Source organism: Excalfactoria chinensis, chromosome 5 (genome assembly GCF_039878825.1).
Source record: "Excalfactoria chinensis isolate bCotChi1 chromosome 5, bCotChi1.hap2, whole genome shotgun sequence".
Classification (NCBI taxonomy): domain Eukaryota; kingdom Metazoa; phylum Chordata; class Aves; order Galliformes; family Phasianidae; genus Excalfactoria; species Excalfactoria chinensis.
Window position 1 is genome coordinate 51,419,678 of NC_092829.1, and position 14,736 is coordinate 51,434,413.

Consider the following 14,736-nt stretch of genomic DNA (forward strand, 5'->3'; position numbering starts at 1 on the left):
TGGTTTTCTCAAGACAGATTAAAAGCATAGGTGGATGTTGATAGACTCCATACGAACAAGATAATCTGTTTGTGACATCATAGTCGGGAAATCCTCATTCTGTTAAGTGTGTAGAACAAAAACAGGTTGCAGAAGTTGAGGGTACTCCTCCCAGATGACTCAGAGAGTGCTCAGTGGTGGCTGAAGAGCATGGAAAATCTAACCATTAAACTTCAATTGGTGTATTTTGCTAAATATAATGAAATTATTAATTTACACCACACTGTCTGCATTGCTCAAGCTTGTCAAATCTTGTACCAGAGTTACTTTACTTCTGTCTTCATTGATGAATTAGCCTAGGTGTTAGCAGCTGCACTTTAATGCCACATGAAAGATGGTGCTGTACTCCACAGTATATGTCAGTTGAACCTCTGGGAGCAAGCACTTCCTGACAGTCTTTTATGTATGCAGTTACACTAGTGTTGAAGGATTATCAATAATCAAAGCGATATAGCTTAAGTCTTCAATGGAAAACAGTTGCATTAGCAGTCCAAGAGAAAATGGAAATCAATCTCCAGCATAAGCTAACTTGGAATGAACATACTGTTTATTTCAGTTCAGAGGTTTTAGTGTATGAAAAGTTAATCCGCAACTGAATAAGATGAGCTTTCTTTATAAATTAGTAAGATCTCAGTATTTTTTTTTATGAGGTTGTATCTAACAGCCAGCCCTTCTATTCTAGAAATTAGACGTAGGGTGGATAGGGAATGCAAATATGATGAGACATACCCTATGACTCACTAGGGAAAATGCAGGAAGAGCCACTCAAGTGGCACCCCCGAGTCCTTCTCTGCTGGGCTGCTCTCAAGGAGATCCACCCCCAGTCTGCATAAATACCTGGGATTGCCCCAACCCAAGTGCAGCACCCTGCACTTGCCCTTATTGAACCTCGTTAGGTTTTCATGGGCCCACTTCTCCAGCCTGTCCCTCTGGATGGCTTTCCTTCCTTCCAGTGTATTGACCCCATACATGTGGATATAGTTATTCTCATATTAATTGGACTACTTGACAGTGGTCTCACAAGTAGGTAGTGTTTTCCTTCTCATCCTGCTAACACTGATTTAGTCACAAGGAGGGACAATAAGATTTTTTTATATATACATTTCTATAAAGAAACACTGTTATAACATTTTCTAAAATTACGTGGTCCTTCTAACATCTTTAAAATTATCACAGTGCTAAGTGGCACATTGTTTTCATACACAGTTAATACACATCACAGACCTGCAACATGTATATATGTATTTTCACACACACGTGGTCAAGAATCATCTCAAAGCACATTTAGCATTAGTAGGTACACCTTAAGTCCAAACTGAAAGGATTCTTTTCCTTGCATATCTACCTAGCTAATTGCTGTAGGAAGTATGTATGTCCAGCTACCTCTGAGGGGGAAACAGCAATCATGTAACATAGTAGAGTAATGCGGAGTGAAAAAAAAAATGGCTAGAACCCTGCATCAGAATGCAGGATACGCTTCAAAAATTGCTGAAGAATCTCTGTCGTCCACAAGGAACAATGTCTGCCCTGGAAACCAGAGAGGTGGAATTAACCGTGACTTCTGTTGATGATTCAGGGCAGTGAAGAGAGTGCAAATTCAATTTTCATGTTTTTAAGACATCCTTTTGCCTCAGGACTGCCGTGTTAAAGCAACTTTATTGCTTTAATACCACTGAATTTAATCACTTTAAATCTTTGACAGATGCATTAGTATTTGCAATTTCAGCTGTACTTTGATTCATCGGCTAGTCCGGGGTGAGTTTCATGGTTTGCCACACACTGGGATTGATTGCTGTTGTCCCTGTAAAAAATTCAGGGTTTTACACATATTGAAGAACCTGGTACCTTTTTGGTCACGCACGTACTAGCAATTTTTTCTGTCTTCATATGACAGATTTTTCCTTTGTTACTTATTGCAGACCATGCATTTTGATTATCATCTCACACATCAATTGAATAACAAGTAGAAAAAGTCCAACTTTTTGCTAAGTGCCACCTAACCTCCATGCCAATTATTTTTTCCACATAAAGCTTGACTCATTGACTACACGAGTTATCTCGGAATTCGTCCAGTCAATCCTGATAAATGTAGGAGCAAACAACAGACACAGGAGAAAGTTCTGCCTGTTAATCTGCATTTATGGAAAAAAAGGGGACACCCACAACCTCTAAGGGCAGCCTGTGCCAGTGCCTCACCACCCTCTGAGTCATGAATTCCTTCCTAACATCTAACCTAAATCTTCCTTCTTCTAGCTTAAATCCTTTCCTTCTTGTCTGTCATTCTCAGACCATGTAAAAAGTCAGCCCCTCTTCTGCTTGTAAGCACCATTCAAGTACCAGAAGGTTGCAGTGTGGTCTCCCCTGAGCCCTAGACTACTAGAGACACCAAGATTGTTGAACTTCATCCGACTGGCCTCAGCACAGCTATCCAGACTGTCTGGATTGCTCTGTAGAGCCTCCCTATCCCTAGGCAGATCAACCTTCCCTCCCAGCTTGGTGTCATCTGCAAACTTACTGAGAGTTCACTCAGTGCCCTCATCCAGGTCATCAAGGATGATACTGAACAAGACAGGCCTCGATACTAACCTTGGGGAATACCACTTGTGACCTGTCACCAGCTGGCTTTAACTCCATTCACCACCACAATCTGGGCCCAGCCATCCAGTCAGTTCTTTAATCAGCAAAGAGTGTACCTGTCCAAGCCACAGGCTGCAGCTTCTGCAAGACAATACTGTGTGGGAGACAGTGTTGAAGGCTTTGCTGAAGTCTAGGTAGACTACATCGACTGCCTTTCCCAAATCAACCAGGTGGGTCACTCAATCATAGAGATCAGATTGGTCAGGTAGGACCTGCCTTTCATGAACCCACACTGGCTAGACCTGATCCCTCAGTAGTTCCACATATGCCAGGTGATCTGCTCCATAACCTTACCTGACACCAAGGTCAGGCTGACAGGCCTGTAGTTCCCCGGATCCTCCTTACTGTAATTCTTGTAGATGGGAGCCACATGAGCAAGTCTTCAATCCTGGGACCTTTCCAGTTGTCCAGGAATTCTGCTGGATGATGTCAAGTGACTTGGCTATCACCTCTGCCAGCTCCATCAGCGCCTTTCTCTTGTCCAAGCTGAATAAGCTCAACTCTCTCAATCTTTCTGAACAGAAGAGGTTTTCCAGCTCTTTGAGCCCTCTATTGTTTTATACAAAACAAAATGTTACTTTCAGACTCTCATGTGACAGAACTTAGCACTTCTATGCAAGTGGTAATGGTATGATCGTTAAGCTAGCAGGGTGCTGACCTACAAGCACATTTTCCTTGTTACGCAATTGCAGTCATTCAGAGAATGAAATCATGCTACTCAGTGAATTTCTGAACAAACACCTTGAACGGGCTGGGGATGTTTTTGAGAAGACTGCTGTCAAGTTGTGCTTCTCTGTGCAATCCTAGAGTTAAGACTGTGTTAGCAACACTTACCTGCCCTTCAAGGGCTTGGCTTAATGTCCTTTTAAAGTATTGTACCAGAAAAAAGGATGTGCAAACAGATGGTGACAGAAAAATCTCATTTTACTTTATAAAAAGTTATTTAAGCCTGTAAAGGTTTGAGTATACTTTAAAAAAGGACCACTGAACTAAAACTACCCAAAATAGATTTGTCAGAATAGCCTTTTGATACAAGAAAATAAACACGCTGAGGCTCCTTCTTCTTTCATTGCTGTCGGTGATGTGTGCCTTCGACTGTGGGTGGATGGGCACAAGGAGAAACTCTGCCTCCGCAAAGTGTTCCTCTTCTCACTGTAACTTGGCAGGGCATTCTGAGTACAAAAAGGGTAAAAGCAGAAAATTCACTGCGTGTCCTGCATGCATACAGGCAGGAGTTAACAGTGCATTCCAAGAATCAACTTTTATTGAGTATAGACTGTGCTGTAAGGGAGTAATTCATAGCTTCCCCCTAAAACGCAATAAAAATGTCTGCAAATACTTTAATAAAGAGACCTAAGGAAAACTTTTCAGATCCCAATTACCATGAAAAATAATAAAATGTTACTTGCAAAATAATCATAGCAAAATATTTTTACTACGTGTTAGACAATCGCTGGTAATATGTTGTTATTTCATGTCCTGTAAAACAGAACAGACTCTATGTTGGCCAGACTTACTGTATTTTTTTTTTTCCCTACAGAATGCATGAAATATTTTCTTCTTTACAGAAAAAAAATATAAATAAGCAAGATCCAAAGCTCATAAGAGTTGTATGAACTCTTGCATTGTATGTCTTCATCGGGCAATGCAAAGTTTGCTATTTCCCATCTATCCCAAGCAGATGAACTGCTATGATCAGCAAGGGTCACAGCACAAAATTGGCATCTGTACAGGTCAGGACCTTCTATGAGTCGACTGGAATGTAATTTCACCTTTCAGTGACTCCATTGTTCCCTGGCTCATCCTCTCGCTGTGCATGATTTCTCTGTGCATCTTTAGATCAGCCACCTTGGAGGCACTTTCAGTGGGAGCTGCAAAACACTGATTTGACTACTAAGACCTGAAGTTGTTCTGTTACATCCAGCATAGTAAAAACTTGTATGCCTCTGCTTAAGTCATTAAATGTGTCCCATCGACCTACATGGGAACTGGACTAAAATCCTGAAGAGCATTCACATTCATTAAGGTTGTTCTTGCTCTCTTCCTGTGCAAAAGAGAAAATCCATACAAAAGATACATATTTTGAACTAAAGAGCAGATGGATTTGGCTGTGGAAAGGGTAACAACTTTCTGGTTTTGTAAGGAGAATTTCCTCCAATGCATTTGACCAAAAATGTTTTGTAAGTACCATACTTCAAAAGCCTGATTGTGACAAAACAAGCAGCTAACTTAATGCTAAACTGAAATTACTGTCAAACTGCTCATGCTTACAGAAATGCATATAGCATTTGAGGTCCCCAGCAGATTCTCTAAGTCCTTTTATACAAAAAGAACTGCATTTTCAGTAACGTCACTGAATTGTAATGATCTCTGAGAACTGTTGTAATGCGCAGCACATCACTTTTCAACTCAAAGCCCCAACATCTCAAGCACATACATTAAACTCCCCTTTAAAATATTTGAACAATAAAGCATTAAGATTATCTTCCTTTAGACCAGTATAGGACCAGATGACTTGCAGATGGAACTCTGTGCAACCCTATTTTCTACAAGCCTCTAGCTCAGCACTATCCATGGCTGCAGTAGCAGTGTAAGCAGTGTTTGGTTCCTTTGATTCCAGGAGTATTGTTAATTGCAGTGGTTGCAGGACTGGACTAACCTGACCAGACAGCAAGTCAGCAGATACCTCTTCACATCTGCAGTGTGGTATATACCATTACTATATTTTCCTCCATATCAGTGAAGAATTTGAGAGATTATTTTCTCTGTCCTGAAGAATTTATGGTTGGAAATGTTGTGCTACAAGGAGACAGAGAGAGGGATCTGGGTGGAGATGGAGACACCATAACTGGAGCTGTTCAAGAAACATGGAAATGGCACTTGGGAGCATTGTTAGCTGGCATGGTGGGGGTGGGTTGGAGTTGGACTTAGTGATCTTGGAGATCTTTTCCAACCTTAAGGACAATGCTGCTATGATACATATTGATCATGTCCCAAAACAGAGTCTTTAGCTGGTCTTTCTACTCCCCACCAAAGGTGCCAGAATGATAGTGCTATGAGTAGATATTTTAACATAACAGAATCCATATAACTTGTTATCTTTAAGAAGGAAATGAATTTGACAAATATTAACTAGGCTGTGTTTGTAGTAACTAACTGGTACAGCCTGTACAGATGTAATACAATCTCCTCCCATACACTTTTATCATGTTGCTCTGGTTTCTAATCTCACAAATGTTCTCAAGAGGAATTACTCACACGCATAAAATAACCTCATATTCTTTAATGTTTGCGGGCTTGGGCCCCAACTTACAACATAATTTATATTGAAATTGTTTCTGAGTATAAAGGCCAGCTAATTATTCCAGGTTCTGCATTTAGTATTGCACTTTCAAGGGGGAAGTGTCTTATTCTATCTTTCGTTGTTTCCTTCTGATCTGCTCTGTAGTTACATGTATGGGGAGAGCATCGTGCACATGGGAAAATATTTTGCAATTTGCTAATGAGTGCTGTCCGTGCTCAAGGAATAAAGATGATGACTGATTTGATATTTCATTATTACTATTATTATTATTCTGGCTGAAAAGCGAGAGCAGCAATGCAATTTGCAGTGATTTGTCAAGCTGTGTTTCAGTGTGATGTACAGAATGAAATCTGAAGAATGTATTTGCTCGTGTGCGTGTATTTTATTAATGAGGGGTTTCAGCTTTCTTCAAGAGCACTTTCTTGTTTTGCATTTCAAGCAAAAGACTGAAATTAAATTTGCGTAGGAAGCCAATAAAAGGGGTTTATGAGAACATTCAATTGCTGCTTATTTTCCAGCCTATGAGAAAGTGAATTTTCATGGCAGCTTTTGAATTCGTGAGATGTAGAACTTCAGGTAAAACTAAAAGCAAATGACAGAGGAACCTAAGTCAGTGTCAGCCGTGTAGGGGCTGGTTTGTCCTGGTTCTGTGACAAGCGGGGCTTGGAAAAAGAGAAAAAGGAGAGATGGGCCGAAAAACAAAACAGCAGCAATGATCTGAGGAGAAAAACTATTTTATTAAATAAGATACTGGGATGAAAGATAACACGCTATTACACAATATATTACAATATAATTAGGATTGAAACTCATAAATCAAATTAAACGAGAGTGTCTGAAAGCTGAAGGCCTTACTCTAATGCTGTGATGAGACAGCACCCACAATAGAGATGAGCCAGATGATGGAAAAGGGCCATCAGGTGACTTACAAAGGCTTTTATCTTTTCCCTCTGAGCAGAAATGATAACAGAACAGCTAACAGTCCTCTGGGGAATGTAGTTCTTCTCTTCTGGGACAGGTAACCAGACCTGGAGCATTAACCTTTTAACTTCCAGTGCACTACATGATGTTATCATGTGGAAGACCGATAACCAAAAATCATAAAACCATGACAGTCACAATGCAAGATAGTAAGATGTGGTGACTCAGGCACTTCTGAACTATGTTCATATTTTTCTGCACCTTCAAACTTAAATACTTTTACCATAATGGTAACTGTTTACAGACTGGGGATGCATTCCCTAAGTCCTATTTGTTCTCTGTTTTCAGCTTGTCCCATAGCCTTGCAGTTCAGTGAAAATATTTCTGTATGACATTGACCTTTCAAGTTACACCTATGCAAAGAGTTTCTACATTAACAAGCTGCCAAGTCTGATTCTAATGCCAGAAGCTGAGACTTGAGTTTCCATAATAGCAAGGAAAAGATTCCTCTTGCCTTAGGGAAACAAACAAACAAAAAAACCCAACAACCCAACCTCTACTGTCCCTCGACCTGTCAAACATTAAAACCAGTGATTTGTAACAGATGGGAAGAAAGACTGCTTGGATGATTAGAGAAAGGGAAGAGCCCATCTTACAAGGACTTGGAAGAAGATATTCACCTTCTTTGAGTAATACATGCTGGCTGTTGATGGAGGGCAACCTTATTATGACAATGATTAGGTATGATTTAGACAGCAATAAAATTAGGAATTAGGAATGAGCTCCCTGCTATTAACAAAATCTGATTCTGAAGAAGTTTTGCATATGAAATAAAAAAAAAAAATAAAAATCCACAACAAAGCCACTCAGAAACATTTCTTTAGAAGGAAGATCAGCTCATTTCTGAAGGGAATTCTGACATTGCTTCTACAATAGCAAGTGGTTGGATTACCTGCTCCAGAACATCCAGGAGATCAATCCTAAAGACTGGTATCTGCATTTTAACTCTACTTCTTGTGACCTCAGAACTTCTCACGCTGCCATGACAACTTCCACTGACCTCAGAAAATAGAAGTATATTGAAATTAATACAATTTTTTCTTTTATTCTTCAGAGAGTGGACTTAACTATCAAACATGCCATGCTGTCTGTTCTTGGCTTCCCAAGACAGAAACTATACAAAAAGTCTAGAAAATCTCTGTATGTAAACACACTTAAAAGTCAGGAAAGAAATTACAGCAAAAAGCTTTCATTTAAAACACAGCAGAAAAGAAAAGGCAAGCAAATCGGGAGATGAACTGACCTGGAACTTTGAATGGATCTGGAGCTCAAAGACATCACATCCCTAGGATTATCTTGGCAAACACACGGAGTGAACTTGTATATATAACAGCCTTCATGAGATCCAGGCTTTATCCCTCTTACTCAGGTGCCATGAGTACCATAATAACAAATCTATGGACCCAATGTCCCCCCCCCAAAAAAAAAATCCAAAACCCAAAAAACGCAAAAGAACAAAATAGCCTCTATTAACTATACAGGGAGAGCTGCGAGTAACCTTCACTGTTGTGCTCGCAGTAATTTGCAGTGGTTCAGAAGGAGTCCAGCCAGCAAACGCACTGCCTCTCCTCCACACCCTGCTGCTTCATCTCAGCCAGAAATAAAATGGGATTTTGCACTCTGTTGCACAAGGAAACTAAAATAAGAACACCAAACTTGAAGGGGCGAGCAGTAGGGCTTGTCCAATTGCCCCTGCTTTCCCCCCACAGATGAGAGAACCACCCTGTTAAAGCTAACACATGCTATTAAAGGACAGCATCAATTTTAGAGCACAAGTCCATTTTACAAGGCAATGTTCATCCTGAAGCACTATCAATGTAAACTCATTCAGTTTCCCTTGTTATGTAATTCAGCCTTCTCTGAATTAGCAGCAATTATTTGCTGAATTTTCCTGTTTTCCTGGTAGGAAACTCATAAAGGCAGAAGCTTGCTTTACGTTGTGCTTGCCTTAGAACTGATGCAGAGCCGAACCACGGGAAGTCCCAGCCCATGCTATCACCCACAAGACCAGTAGTGCTATATGAAGTTCCATAGCCACATATTATTCAAGGTTACATAAGATTTCTCAAATGCCAAGAAAGGGATTAAAAGGTTGTGTGGCGCTTAAGTGTGCAGGATTTTCTGGGTGAAAGGGAAAAAGCAGTAAAACCAGAACCTGCCTGTCACTCCAGCATAGAGCCTGCTGCACTTAGAAGTGAAAGCACAGAAGGCTCTGTCAGAAAAACTGGAATTTAATTTTAAATCCCCCCAAAGATATTTTTTTTTATCCTTTTGTAGCTTTTCCCCTTTAAATACTTGCTTCAGTTTCAGTGCTGAGTGAAGACAGCTATGAGAATTTCAAGGTGGGTTTTTGTGTGTGTGTGAGAGAGAGAAAATAACTGGGATAGAGTCACTTGCATCCTCTGGCTCAATGAATATTGATGAACCCATGCAAAATTAAACAGTTCCATTCAAAGAAAGAAGTAAATGTACCAGCAGTTACATAAATCATATGAATATCTAGAGCCCCCAACCAGTTCCAAATTAGGATCCTAAGTGACCTATTTCCAGGTGAATAATGTAAGCAGCAAGATATTGCTTGGTCTGGATCATTTTCCCCTCTTTCTCATACCCATTCTCTTTCTCCTTCTTTGCGGTAGCAACAGTAACGGGAGGATGGTTGGATTAGATGATCATATATATATATAAGATCATATATATGATAATATATATATATATATACGACCTTTCCAACCTTGTGATTCTATGATACCTTGTTTTCACTGGAAACTGTCACTTGAGCCCATCAGTTTAGTGGTAAAGACTCTGCTAAGACATCTACTCCAAATATGGTCAATAAAGCACTAACTTATTTCTCATTTACATGGAAAGATTAATCCACCATCTGTGTTTAGCCCTAAGAATCATGCCTACAAAAGTGTTCTCTGAACTATTTCTCTTTTAAGGGAAAAATAAAGAGAGCGTGTTTGAGTAGACAAGCCAAGTGGTAAGGTCCATAACCCAAGCAGCAATCCAGAAGCAGGGAACAAGTCAATGGGACAGCTGGCTAACTTATTTTCAGCACAGTTCCTGGTGTTTTTCCCCCATGTAAGAGTGGCAGTTCACACACACAGCACTCTTAATAATGAATTCTCATACTATGCTTTTTATCCCTCACAACTCTGCTGGTTATCTTTGCTGACTATCATGGACGCATTGCTTCAAGCCTCTACAACACCATACTGTTCCAAACCCACAGGTAGCTGGTGTTCGATGTGAAAGGTGTCTGTTTATCCTTCCCTTTTTGTTCCACTGGCAGTCAGCACCTTGTGCAAGGCACAGATCTGCGGCCTATTTCTTAAGAACATCAGTGCAGCAATACAGTAAAAGCTGTGTTGCTACAGTTTCTTAAAGCAATGACACAACTATGGCAGCTTCCTTGAGGACAGACAAGCATTTGCCATTGATCTCCCATTGGAAACACTGGGAAAGCAAGATGGATGCAGAAGTGAGCAAACCACAGACAGACACAGCCTACAGAACACCCTGGCACTGCCTGCCCAAGGATGCTATCAAAGCCATGGCCAGGGGAAGCTTAGCCAGAACCAGCTCCTGAAGCTCCCCGACTTGAAAAAGTCATTGCCAGGGAAGCTGCTGCAGAAATACAAAGTTTCCTTGCTCTGTTCTTATTTCTCATAGCTTGTTCATGCCATTGTTGGAGTCAGGCCCTTCCACCTGACTGCTCTGATGTTCCCTTCCAATTTTGTTCAATAATAAGACTGTGGGGGAAAGATTCAAAAGCAACTTCTGGAATGATGCAAGATGGATGGAGAAAGCACAGATAGATTTGTTTTCCTTGGAGAGCAGCCAATGTGTAACTAGAATAATTAGTTCTGGAAATGAAGAGTGATTTAGCTGTGCTCCCATCTTCTTCATGTTCAGTCTTTGACACCTTTCCAGGGAAATAGCCTCAAGCCATGGGAAATTCTCAGATTCTTCACCTTCTGCAGAGTATCACTGACAGCAGCACATTTTCTCCAAGCGCACTTCAGATTCTCTCCACACAGCCTATCTGTAATTAACTTCTGCTTGTGGGTGGGGGAGGGCAAAGAATGAGAACAAATCTGTTAACATTCAGAAGTGGTCTTGAGGCTTTCCTGTTTTCAGGCTGGATTAGAACACCTCAGAGAAACATTGCCTAAGAGCTGAGCTTCTTCCGATACCTGCATGCTCTGGGTGAGATGTTGCACAGTAAGTGATGGCAGACAGCAAGCAAAAGAGAGGAAGAGAGGCCCTGGATGCTTTTTCCTCCTCATATCTCCCCCACAGATCCATAATTAAAAAAGGCTGCATCACTCTGTGAAAATACTCCATCATCTGTTTTAGTTCTTTACCCAAAACTTCTAAAAATCCAGTGCAAGGGATGCATCACAAGAATACAGCTTTCCCACAACACACAGGGAAAACTGCTACCCAATATACAGAATTAATGCTCTAAGTCAGTCCAGTGATGTGTTACTAAGAACAGGAACACTTTAATTGCCTTCTGGCAGTTTTGGATTACACTTCACGCTGCTCCACATCTGTGCTGTACAGATGTTTAAGTGCAGAGCTTTCTTCCAGCAGTAATGGCTTGGCAGCGCTTGCGGAACAGATTGGTGGGGGTTTAAAATCCAGAACGCTGTTGTAACAGCCCGGTTCTACAGGGGTGTAATATTTTTCATGTTAAGTAACAATACGCATTTTTGTTAATGTAGGATGGCAGTAATCACAGCATCTTTTCAGCAACCCATTTACAAGGGCCAAAACCTACTTCTGCCGTTTGTTCTCATGCCATGTCTGCCACGGCACTGAAATCTGAGTTTCCCTACCTATGAAAAAGCAGTTAAGCACATCGGATACATGGAATAAGTCGGAAGCAGAAGGCAATTAGGACTGACAAGATTAGTGCATGATGATTTAACTCACTGTTGGAGTCATTCTTGCCGTACTCAGCTGTATAACTCTCTACCCTTGTTTTGAAGTAGATTAAAACATTTGTAGAATTATCCATCTTACCAACACTTCTGTATCAACATGGCTTTGCTACAGCCATTAAGGTTTTCTCCTGGGAGGAGCTACCTTGATAGCTTGCTAGTTTGAGTTAAATGACTTAAATGATAAGTGGCATTTTGTTCTCATTACACTGAGAAAAGTCAATCAATATAAAGCGCATCAATGCATTAATGTAAAAGCAGAAACCAAAGAGAACTGATATTAAATGGAAATTTAGAATCCATTATATTGAACACTACAACTCAATTTCCTGAACCAGAGTTGACAAACCACCAGTAAATGTCCAGCAGGGAGTAGTTCAGCCCTGATTATACTGACTAGATGATTGAATGGCCCTTTTTCCTCTCTAATACCTATGAAAATATGAAAATCAATGGCAGCCCACTTAGTGAAAGTGCCTTCCCTCCTTTGCATGGTTCAGGCTGCCTGTATGAAACAATATGAAGCAATGCCTGGAGAAACAGGCTGCGCATCACCTCCCTGCAGACCCCTCTCCTCCTTGCTCATAGAGGACCTTGGTGAAATTGGGAGAAGAGAGTGCCCCGACTATAAGACCAGGCACAGACTTGTCCCACCATTTGAGCGCCCTGATGAAAGATAACTGAGGAGTATGCCAAAGAGACTTGCTTTGTGAGGGGGGATTCAGCATGATTTTCAGCTCATCACGCTGTTCTGCAGGCTGCAGAAAGCTTACATCTGAGGAGGATGTACAGACACCTCTGTACTTCCAAGGCTGGGTTGCGCTTCATTTCTGAGCTGTCATTTCATTTAATTTCCAGTAGATGCTACTCTACTCTAGATGCTAGCCATAGCCACTAACCACTCCTTTCCTGAGCACCAGACCAGCAATGCTTCTTCATGCATTCTCAGGATACAGGAAAATAGCCTTCCACCATCAAAATTTGATCAACGGCACAAAACTTCTTAATTAGCAATCAAAAAGGAAAGAGCAGAGTCTCGAGCCAGATCCTGTGATATTCCTGCCTAATGAAGCCCACGCTGAAAGGCCAATACAGGGCTGGATTCAGTCATTTAAAGACATTTTGGTAAACAATAGAGAGAATACGTGAAATCACATTATGTTTCAGCAGTGCTGGTAAAAAGAAAGGATGTGTGTTTAAGAAGTAATGAGATCTCATTCGGTAGTGAAATAAAGGAAAATGGAACACAGCATCCTTTCGGAAGAGGCTCTGTGAATACAGTACACACAAATTTGGTCACAAATGGTTTCACGCTCCCATTTGTGACATTTCATATGATTTGCACAGCTTTTGACATGTTCTCTGCTTTTCTCAAAGGGAACATGTAGCAGAATCCTCTCCATTAGATAAAGAGTTATCGGTGCTCTCGTAAAGTCTTTTGAGGTGAAAGTTACAGTTTAGCTAAAAAAATAAAAAAATAAAAAAATAAAAATAAAATAAATTAGTCCTGAGCCATTTTAATCCACATGTCCACCAGTGCTCTGTGCCATGGACACCAAAACCCAACATTCATCATAAAGCAGAGAAAGCCTCCTAATCCAAACTGGGCCAAGGGCAACCTATTGCCAGAACTTGCATTCATTTTCTTTGCCATCACATGCTTTGCAAGCTTGTGCTGGTGGCACTCAGGCCATGGAAGCATCCCATGTCCAGCCAGAACCAAGCTGAGAAAATGGGAGCATGCTGAGTTCCCACAAGGGAACTGGACTGACATTGAATGCCCAGCAGGACAAAGACCAGCAGGGATGTGGGACATCCCAACTGGAGAAGGCACCCAGCACATGCTGAGAGACCCTGGGAGATAGAAGGCCTCCCAAAAGTTCCTGCTGACCCTCAGGTGCGTGTTCACCTCCAGACCTTAATGCTTGTGCATTAAGAGAAACACATGCTGACTGATAAAGCAAGAGAAATTCTGTGAAACTACCAGAAAAAAAAAAAAAAAACACTGAAAAACAAACAAAAAGACAAGGAAGCATTCAGACTATAATTAGTGAAGTCTACAGTGAATTTTAGTGAATAACACCGAGCAGTACTTATGCCAATATTGCATATTCCTATAGTGGTTCATCTACAGAAATCCCTGCCTTTCTTCTGATATTTTCAGTAAATTTAAAAGTAAGTGGCAGCATTAACTTAATCTTTTATTTAGCTAATAGGAGCAGGTCACATTAGAGCATTCCTGGAATAAATGTAAGTGTACTTTATACTGAACAGATAACGGCAAATCCACATTCAGCTGGGAACTGTGCTAAAAACAGCTTTGTCAAATCTTGAGCTTTTATTGTGAGTGTCACATTATCTGACCTTTTTCTTAAAGCTCTAGTTACCAGAATTGTGCCATTATGTGAAAGTCTCAGCTCTTATTAGGGAAATAAAGGTTTCCAGCTCTCATGGCTACAGAGAAAATGCCAATTCCAGAGGTTCCTGAAGTAAATGAGAGGTACTTGAGCATCAAAAAGAAAAAGAGGAGATTCATCTGCATGATTCAGGCATCTATAACCATGAGTGAGAAGCTATGAGAGAAACACTGCCTGGGCTGTTGTATAGTTGGAAAAACACAAAGGTATAGTCATAATTACAGAATAAAACACCAGAGGGTATCTAAAAAAAGATTCACCAGTACTGAAGCTTTCAGTCAAGATGGATGCTCACCAACATTGAGGCACATCACAAAAACTCCACAAAGATACAACCACCAGAAAGAGATGCTACCTTAGTGGTGGTCAGACCTTAAATGGCATCTAGGAGAGGTGGAGTCAA